The following is a 10,807-nucleotide window of genomic DNA, read 5'->3' as shown; positions in this document are numbered from 1 at the left end:
ACAATTCTTTACATGAAACTATCCAAATCTGAAATTTCAACTGAAAAGTGCAATTTCAAGCACATGTACTCAGCTTTTCACTCAATTTGTCGTGACAAACATCAATGCATGTGATCCCACAACTTTGGTACACCTGCGTATTGCTGTTTTGACCTGTTATAACCTGTAAATCACCTGTTTTGGCAGTTTTGGTGAACTTTTCGACTCCGAAAGCAAGGAGATTCGCGATGGAAGCGAAATTGATCATGGGAGAGCAATTTTAACTTGCTGCCCACTACACAGGGCTGTTTTGAAAACCTAGGGCTCTTATACCAGTTGAAAGCGCGAAGCAGAAGGTACTGGTAGGTGCATGTCGCGATGTAGTGCAAGATTGGGACAAGAAGCAAGAGGCGGAGTGCAACAGAGAGGAAGCGCTAGGGATTGATGTAGGGAGAGAGAGAGCTCACATTTTTGGGGAAAACTCAATAAGTGAGTTTTGGGTTTTCCCACTTTTATTATAAGTGACTTTAAAAAAATGTGTCCAAGTTCAATATGAACCTGGAAAAAGTATAAAAATGTACAAAAAGGGGTTATTTAGGCCTTTAACCCAACATAAGGTACATGTCATTGTACTTTGTTTTTGGTCATGGTGGCTTTTTTATCATGACAATATTTCCTGTTATGGTAATAGCCTTTGCCTTGATGTTTTTAGTGGAGTGGCTGTTTTCTGTTATGGTGGTAGTGTCCAAGGTACTTTTCTACCTGCCATGGTATTTTTCATTACCTTGGTGGTTTTTTTGGAGTGCCAATTATTTTGTTACGTTGCAGTGTCCAAAGTACTTTTTTATGGTAGTTTTTTTGTTTAAAGGTACTTGTCATGGTACTTTGGGCTATAATGGTGCTTCTCAGATCTAATCCCTGTGGGCATTTTGTTGTTCATTTGTCATGCAGAAAGAAGTGACTGACTTGGAAGCATCAGCGAGTACATGTGTGCAACAGATCAACTTTTGTGAGAGCATGTTGGAGCAGGTGAAGACTGGTGACACAATGTTATTGCTTCCGACAAAAGCTGGCCAGCACTTGAGCCACTTGCAGGCTACACTCTCTGTTCCAGGACTATGTGACGCATGTGGTCTTGCATTTATGGATTTCCATGTGGTCTGTATATACACGTTATCATGCGGTCATATATACCATGCTCTGTGTTTTGCTGCCTGACTTGGATCAGAGACGGTATGTGCGGACGCCTCTTACAAGAGGAGTATTCTAGATTCACTCAAATCAATGCTCCTGCATGCAGGTTGGTTATCATTTCTCCAAATCTCATATAAATCCAAGAACTGTTCAGGTCGCCTTCAAGTATCTGCTGATTGCACAAGCTTGAACTTCATTGATGTGCTTGTTGCAGGTTCTGGCCATATTCCTTGTGTGGCGCCGATACAGGATAACGTGCCAAAGGTTGTGCTACAAGCTAATCCTGAAGCCCATAGTGTGGGGGCACTCTAGCTTTGAAGGTAGACCCCCTTGGTAAGGACAACAGGAGTTGAGCCACAACCAAGCGAAATCAAGGGAAAAGTAGTCCAAAAGAAGATGCAACGGTTGACGATGTAGAGGTAATAGCGCAAGAGGGAGTGGATGTAGTACATCACATGGTAGCTGGTGATGAGAATCTAGATTCTCCCATCTTTCTGAGTGACATGGTGAAGGTGTCAAAGAAGCGCAAGAAAAACTGTGACGGTAAGTGGTAATGGTATTGGACTTGTCAACTTCTAGGCAATGTATGCATGGGGATGATGTGTTGCTTTATGACATAGGTGGACCTCCAAAAAGAATAGGCCTTCGGAGTCCACACGTTCAAAGTACCATGCTCCGCATGCAGATGGAGATATGGGAGAGAGGGAAGCACCCAGATCACCTCCTGCCGTGAAGAAGACTCCTAGAAAGAGTACTTCCCTGCGCAATCCTTCTAATGTTTCCCACCCCCCCAAGCCTTGTTTGCAAGAAATTGTGACTCTTCAATTGTAATACAAGAATCTGTGGTTCTTGATTTTGAATGCAATAGAAACTTTTTTGTCGTTCTCTATGTTTTTGTCGCTTTTATGTTTCATAAGCGCAATGTCTATGTTTTTATCGGCCTCTATGTTTTTGTCGCTTTTATGTCAAATATTGCCTCATGTTTATTTTCAATGTTGAATTTTGTATTTTATAGAGCGTCCAAAGGAAAAGGGGACCTTCAAGCTACAGCGCGTTGGCCATGGACGGCCACACACCTCCGCGTGGCCAGGTAACGACGGTACACGTGGCAAGTCCACGTGGCCACGAGGAGGCCTGCCTGACTGCTTCGTGGCAACGTAGACTGCCACAAGTGCGTGTCCACACACACACACACACACACACACGTGCTAGCGTGCAAGTGTGTGTGTACACACACACACGTTTGCAAGTCCATGTGTTTGTGAACACACACACAAACACACGCACGTGCGTGCAATGCATGTGTTTGTGAACACACACACAAACACACGCACGTGCGTGCAATGCATGTGTGTGTAAACACACACACATGTTGACATGCGCATGTGTGTACACACAGACACACACCACCATGTGTGTGTGTGTGTGTGTGTGCACACACACACACATACACTGACGGATACACACATACGTGCACGCCCACAGATATGCAGAACATACATGCACAGACACACACACACATACACGTACGGATACGCACACACACATGCCAACACACACACACACACACACACACACACCTTCACCCACCTTACACACACACATTTCAAATTAATCAAATTAAAAAATTAAAATTAATAAGTAAAATTCAAAGCTTTATAAAGAGCATTGACACACTCTTTTCACTTTTCTCATCTCTATTTTCTTCTATTGCACAACTCTCTCTCTCTCTCTCAAGTATTCTTTTGCTCAGTTATCTTTCTCAAACTCTTAGCTACAATTTCTCATAAGTCATACCATAGAGGAGATCATCATCATTAGAGATCCCCCAAAGTACATTCCCCCAGCTATCTCCTCCTTTCCATATGATCATCTAACCCGACCAGCCCTCATATTAGATCTTAATGGTGTACTTTGTCTTACATGTACACCTGATCAGTATGACCCTTTGTTTGTCCTTGATATTGCCACTACATCATTTGTCAAGCATGAGGAGGCAGACGGCACGTACCTATTTGTTCCAAAAGATGCACAGGATTCTATTGCATGGGCTGTGACATGGGCAAATGTCTACATATAGAGCAGTGCAATGCTCAGTAGAGTGGGCTCAAGAATTTGAAGATGTTTTCCCCAATTTCATAGCTATATTAGTGGATGGGCTAGACAACAGTTATGTGATGTCTACAGTTACTGTTTTGGTGGTGGAAGACCAGCATTTTTCAAGGTATTGCAGAATTTTTTGGTGAAGTTGCAGTGGTATGATACTTGCAATGTCCTTTTAATTGACAAGAGTTCCTATAAATGTCATTATAATCCCCATGGTACTTACATCATAGTGCCTGGTATTGAGCACCGCTCCAACCAATACTCGTCAAAAGATCTAAAGGCCTGGCTGGAAGGGTGGCAACATGCTACAGATCGTCGTGCCTTGGCGGACACATTCAGCAAATCGAACCCTACTGATGCTGACAAGTTCATATTCACAGCAATTGCAAAAGGGTTTAAAAAGACATCGTATGATGCGTACTTATGTGGGCTGCAGCTCATGCCCACAGAGTGCAAGCGACGATGACGTCCCTTGGTTTTTTTTGGATGACAGATCCTTTATGTACCTTTTGTAACTAAACTAAACCCGGGGCAGAACCTTGTATATTTATATGCTACTTTCCATGTGGAAACCAATTGTTTTGGCTTCATTTTGATTGCCATTGTAAGTCATGTAATGACTTGATGTCAAATTGATGAAAATGTAATATATTCCTTTTGGTTGGATGCGTTGTCTTTGTGTCCTAGCATTGAAGTGTTATTTTTTTTATTCTGTTACTGTTTCCCACTTTAAGACAGTTTCCTATAGAAACCACATGTGGACTACCTGTAAGGTACTTTGGGTTGGCATACAAAAACTTAATAGATTGTTATGTACAAAAACCACCTGAGGACTACCTACTATAAGGTACTTTGGGTTGGCATACAAAAACTTTTACAAGTCCTTGTTTCCTACATAGTTTAAGACATTTTCCACCTCTGAACTATTTGTAAGGTACTTTGGGCTGGCAGACCAAACAAAATTTCAAGTGCTTGTTTCCTACATATTTTAACAGATAGTTTCCTATAGAAACCACCTGAGGACTACCTATAAGATACTTTGGGCTGGCATACAAATAACTTTTAGATGTGCCTCTTTCCTTCATAATTTAACAGATAGTTTCCTACAAAAACCACCTATAGACTTTCTTTAAGGTACTTTATGCTGACATACCTAAAAAGTACCCATGAGGTACTTTGGGATGGCATACAAAAAGTTTTACAAGTGCTTGTTACCTACATGTCTTAACATACAGAAACCACCTGAGGACTACCTTAAAGGTACTTTGGGCTGGTCGACAAACTTTTAGAAGTTCTTGTTTCCTACATATTTTAATAGAAGTGCTTGTGAACTACCTATAAGGTACTTTAGGCTAGCAGACTGGTACTTTGTGCTCCAAAATTGAAATGCTATTTTTGTTACTCAAGTAGAAAAAAATGTTTACAAGTGCTTGTTTGGACTAGCCTACAAGAGGTTTTGAAACCTATGATAGGCTCCTACAAAAACCACCTGTGGAATAGTTGCATGGTACTTTGAAGCTGATTACTGGTACTTCTACAAGTTACTTGGGCAGAAACCTATATCACTATTTTCATACTGCTGTACACATCTTTGTATACCTCTGGAGTGATTTTGAACTTATGTGGCTCTCCTTCTAAGGGTTCCAAGGGTATCTTGATCAATCTAACCAAGTGTGATGCCAAAATCACTTTTGGTTGACTAGCAGGCATGCAATAGATATGCTCAACACCTTCCACTAGCTCGTAATAGTACCCCTCAACCAAATAGCTCCCTGCACAAAGTATGTTTCCCCAGAAATCACTCAAGGCTCTTGCTATTTTCTATTTCTCCTCTGAGCACCTCAAAAGGTAGAAGTCAGCTCCATCTTCATTGGCATTGGTGGCAAAGGTATCACCGATGCATAGAGCATCACTAATTGTGTCATGGTGCCCCCCATACATCGGCAGATCTGATCCTTCGTCATCTTTGAAATCTTCAATTTCTGCATTGTCACCATCCAATGCCTCAAGGGTTAGATACTCCCAGTTCTCAACATGTGTGTTGTTCAAGTATCGCCTCCAACGCTAGGACATACAAAATTCACAAAAACAAGAGAGAAGTCTACAAACAACAGAGTGCACTTCTTTCACTCTTGGAGTATCCATTGACACAGTGTATTGATTGTGAGCCATTCCACTTGCTTGCAATTCCACTTCTTCTCCCTTGGAACCTCAGTTGCTTGGACCTCCCAAAAAATCCGATTCACCCCTGTATGACCACATTCATCATTAAATTTATGCTTTAAGAAGCCAACAACATCCTTGACACACTTTAACTACTCATGTGTTAAAGCCCTCTTAACAACTACCCCTGCCCCAACAGGCTCCCCTTTGTCGTGGCCCAAGGCAAAGAAACTCCACAGCATTTCAATGGCAGTCAAACTGTAGTACCTAAAACAATGACCCACCTTCAATGTAGGACAGAAACAAATTTCTACAAACTTTTCATCAGAGGTGGAAAAAAACTAGCGTACCTTGACATGAAGAAGAATGGTCTAGATGACTTGAATTGAGCAGCACATCCCTCTGACCACACCCAATGCCGCTTCAAGAAGTTGAATCTCTGATTTTGAAGCCAAACACTATGCAGTTGCAAGCAATGTTGCACAAAGAGCATGTCATGATCTTTGTCATCAGAAATGTAAAAATGTGTATATTTTAACACCTGGTCTTTCTTGTCTCGAATGTATGTAATGTGCACCAAGATGGTCACTTGTGAAGAGTACTAACACATTGTCTGGATCTCATTTTTCTCCTTAAATGAGTAATTTTCCGCAAAGTCAATAACAGAGACCATTACATCTCTAGGAAACCTACGAATGCAATCCTTGAACTACTGAGATTGCCACCGGGCAATAAAATTGTGTCGGTTGTAAGTGGTCAGATGCTTTTCAAGAAATCCTTGCATCCCATTTCCTTCACCAGAAAATCCTTGTGCTTCTTGCCTTGAGAATGGGTTGAGGCAACGTCTTCAAACACCTTAACCAAAATTTGGACTGCACTTTCAAGTGTTTCTTTTGGACAAAGCATTAATCTCTTTCACCCACATTGAGGACATTCTCCCTTCAAGCAAGGAAACTTATGAAATGCGAAGTCCATTGGTTTTGCACATAACACACTTTCAGTCAATGTGCTTACGCTAGTGTACATGTACGTGGTAGGTTCACACTTACTTGAAGCCTCTTTTGGCAAGCATATAGCACACATGCAGCCACACCCATCTCCAAGCATGCATGTCTTACTGTGTCTCATGTGGTTAAATGCTTCCTTGAGATATATCATCTGAATATGAGCAACATAGTAGGAAGGATCCCTAACTCCGAGCAAGATTTTCTAAGCAATCTCTAAACCGAGCAAAAGAGCAAGCTACAATAACAAAAAAGCAAGGAGCTCTCTTAATTTTTAGCACACAAACCAAGGGAGCGGGTAGAGGTGTTATTTTTCACGTGATTTTAATATTCTGTTGTAGCTTATATATATATAATCACTAATAAGTAGACACTAAGCTAGCAATGCCCAAAATTGAAATTTTGTGACATGTCAATAGAAAGATATATAGTGCTATTACAATATATGCAACTTCAGGACGATTTTCTATAAGTTGCAAGTCCTCTAATATACAAGTCTAATGAGCTAGTGATGGCTGTAAAATAGAAATCTTTGCTATGGACTACAATAACATAAGGACTAAAATAAACAATTATAAAGATTTTACCAATTTTGCATGAGCATGAATCTTACAAACACTTTTAATTGTGTCCATTCTAGAAACCTCTTTCTCAATTTTAGACCAATTTGAATTGTGTAAAGCTAGAAACCTCTTTCTTAGAGTAGTGGTAAAACTCTCCCATAAAAAAGAATAAATTTTCCTATTTTAAGTGTAGTTACAAATGTAGGGCCCATGGACAATAGCTATAAGGAAAAAAATTAGTATTAGAACACAAGGCTAGATCCACACTAACAAAAACAAAATGGTTTTGACGAATTCTCCTATAAAAATGAGCTCCTCATTCTCTTAGTTTTTCTATTTTTTTCAACATCATACCATTCTACTTGATTGACACAACTAGGTTTGATTTGGGCGCAAGATTGTTGCCTCTACTTATAGGGTGAGTAATTTTGTCACAAGAAGCCATCATTCCTTCCCCTATTATTCCCACATTGTGAAGTATGGCAACATCATGTGCTTCTATTGTCTTGTCTTTGCTTAGCTAGCTAGGTTTGACATTGGAGGTAGGAGGAATATCGGCCTTTGTAGCCCTCGTACACAAATGCCAGTAGTTTGCAAACTTAGCTAAGTACATTTTTGTGCGAGGGCTACAAAGGCCGATAGTCCTCCTACCTCAGCTTAACCTTGAGATGATTGAAAATCAACGTTATTGGACTACTTCTCCTTGCCTTTTTTCCTACCGATAGGCATACTCTCTCTCGCAAATCTCTCTGTCTTTATCTCTATCACGTTCTCTCTCTCTCTGACAGAGTTTTGGCGCTTGCATCTCACCAAACAGAAGAAGTCAGCCTTCAATGCTCACCAAATAGAAAAAATAAGAAACAATTTACTAGATTCAAATCTAAGATTAAGAACATATTTGACTTCAAAATCCCATCATCAATGTGGCACCTTGCAAGCCATAAATGAGAAGGAAATGCATGCTTCTGGAATAGTAGAACCACCCATATCCATGCCAAGTAGCAGTTAGATAGCTAGGTATGACCAGTAATATTGGCACAATTTTTTGTGCCAATGTCTATTCATGATAAAAAGCTACAAACAAAACAGCTTAATATAGATTATGCTTAACTTTGCACCATTTGCAGATTGTATAAAGCTAGAACTAAATTAGATACAATAGTGAGGTATACCTTGACTTTGACTGTTAGCAAACCTCTTTTAAAAATTGTTTCCATGATTATGTTGACATAATCAATATAAAACAAGGGGCTTTGCTCTGCAAAACCCTTCAAAATGTCAGCAAATGTACAGAGATATAGCTGCAACACACAACGACTGTTTTCCTCAACAATCACGCACACTGTCCCACAACAACCCTTCTTTGCAACCTGAGCTTGTTGGCCCTTGGTTGGAAGGACAATATTGGTACTTGTTAACAAAGACGCCTTGCCATTGCCATGTTCTTCATTCGCAATCAAATACTTTTTACTGACTATCCTGTAGATCTCTGAAAGCACCATCAAGAATGCGCTTTCCACAATAGTAGCTTCCAAAGCTGATGTCTCAAGAAAAAACAAACCTTCTTTCTCAGCAAACTCCTTTGCATCCTCTGACGTAACTGCCCTAAGGGTGCTTAAATCAGTCTTGTTACAAACGAACATAATCACAATGTTATTGTCAGCATGACTCCTAAGCCTTCTAGCCATCGAACAATATGATCAAATGTTGCCTTTTAGTGATGTCATATACCTACATAGCTCCAACTGCACCTGTGTTGTATGCACTTGTTACTACTCTATATCTGTTGCACAAGAACAATTAAGCATCCATGGGTTCATGAACTAGCTACATAGGCTTCAAGTTTCAACACATTCATGTCCAAAAACCATGAACTCCATGGCGGATCAACAATGACGCTAACCATCACTCTCTACATGCTTGATGACTCTTATGAGTGCTATCGTAAGGGGTTGAATAAAACCATTTTATGATAAAAATGCCACCAAAAAGAAATCGACTTGCTGTGTAGCTGGCGATTATCTACTGTGGAGGGTCCCTAGCCCAGAGGCGCCTCAGGAGACGTCTTCTTTCATGGAGCTGAAAAACCAACCTATGGGTAATTAGTGATGCTTTAACTCCTCTAGAATCGCTTCTGGCAGGTCTATGGAGGGGCATGGGGTGACAGCTGAAGACAGAGAAGATAGAGCTAGTGGGCACCAGTTCCGCAATTGCAGTAGCCAAAGAACGGGGAAGAGCAGCAAAGGGCCGCGTGCTCTCTCTCTGTAGTACCGCGCGTCGGCGTGCGCACTTTACGGCAGTTCAAGCCAGTGCTTGAAAACTACCAGACCTACGTATGTGAAACAACAAAAGTAAACTTTAAATTGATAAAATTTGAAGCTTTTTACACCGAATTACACTAATTTTTGTAGTTTTTCTCACCTTCAAATATAAAATTTAAAGGTATATTTTAAAACCAACATCATGCTCAACTTGTTTCAACCCAACTTGAAGAGGACCTCTTTGCAAAAAAAGCATGCAAATCATAGAATACTCACTCGATAGAGAGGATTCTTGGGATTTGTACATCTTTCATTTAATTCTTATGCATAACACAAATAAACCCAAAGATATTTCCTCAATGTGGTTTTTCCTTTGCACTATAAATAAGCACATAGTTTGGATCTAGGCTCTGTCCATGCAATCATTGCATGTGATAAGACCACCATTGCATTTCCCTTAGCATTTGCATAAAAGATATAACCAAAGACACTTTGTGCTCTTTCTATATGGGATTACCCTTTATAGGAGTATGTGTGGGCTCCAAGTCTATCGGAGTGTTTATTGTAGCTCCTAGTACATATGCCTCTTAGCCAAGCTGGATTTTATTCAATATCTGAGACATGCATGGTAATTTAAACTAAGATTATGTTAATAGAGTTCATCTTGGAACCATTTAAAGCCCTTGCTACTTTCCTTTCTATTTTTCAAATCATTTTTTTATCGTTTTGTCCCATCTCATAGGTTAACTTTACATATGAGCTGAAGGGGGGAATATTAGGTGGGAACTATCCCTATGCTAGCTCCCTACATTTGAACTATGTTGTGAGGTCACTACCTTCTACTTATGATCCACACAGTGAGGTTGCTTGCATTAGCATGCTATAAATCGTTTCCTTGTACATTTTCATTGAGTTGAGTTGTTACTCTCTCTCTCTCTCTCTCTCTCTCTCTCTCTCTCTCTCTCTCTCTCTCTCTCTCTCTCTCTCTCTCTCTCTCTCTCTCTCTCCATCACAAGGTATTCATTATGCCAAGAGTTGGGATGACCCAAATCTACGTGTCCTGAAAGCTATAGACCCAATTAGTCGTGTACTTTTCACAAGATCACTTGTTAGTTTAAACTAAGTCTCATATCATATTTATGGTTTATGGATGGAAGTCGTGCCTCTTAAACGTGGGGAAAAAGGCGTCGTTTATGGATTCTAAATATGTCAATGGAATTTTATCTTTATAGCTAATCAAGGTGTTAAGACCCATGATTAAACCAAGAACTGGGAACTGTCATAATTGTGGTGCAGATGATCACTGGAAAAATGAATTCCCAGAGCTTGACAAGAACATTGAGCCAGTTGAAGCTTTTTGTATACAATGTTGCAAAAAGAGAGGACACTTCCCTGAATATTGTCCAAAAAATCCTTTAAACAAGGGTAAAACAGTAGTGAACGTAGTCCAAGTGATACCTAGTAGCTCATCAGTGAGTGAACCTAATGTTCCAATCAAGGTAATCACCAGAGACCAGGCTAAGAAAAAGAAACATAA

The 10,807-nt window shown here is 40.2% G+C and overlaps 1 pseudogene; it reads right to left on the bottom strand.

The window, feature by feature from the left end:
- Positions 1-8,115: 8,115 nt before the first annotated feature.
- On the bottom strand, positions 8,116-8,746 carry LOC147464980 (ras-related protein RABA4c-like; annotated as a pseudogene).
- Positions 8,747-10,807: the final 2,061 nt, after the last annotated feature.

The sequence above is a fragment of the Adiantum capillus-veneris genome, chromosome 1 (assembly GCF_014529385.1).
Source record: "Adiantum capillus-veneris isolate H3 chromosome 1, ASM1452938v2, whole genome shotgun sequence".
NCBI classification, from domain to species: Eukaryota; Viridiplantae; Streptophyta; class Polypodiopsida; order Polypodiales; family Pteridaceae; genus Adiantum; species Adiantum capillus-veneris.
The sequence above is the reverse complement of the archived record's forward strand: the minus strand, read 5'-3'. Positions and strand labels throughout refer to the sequence as shown.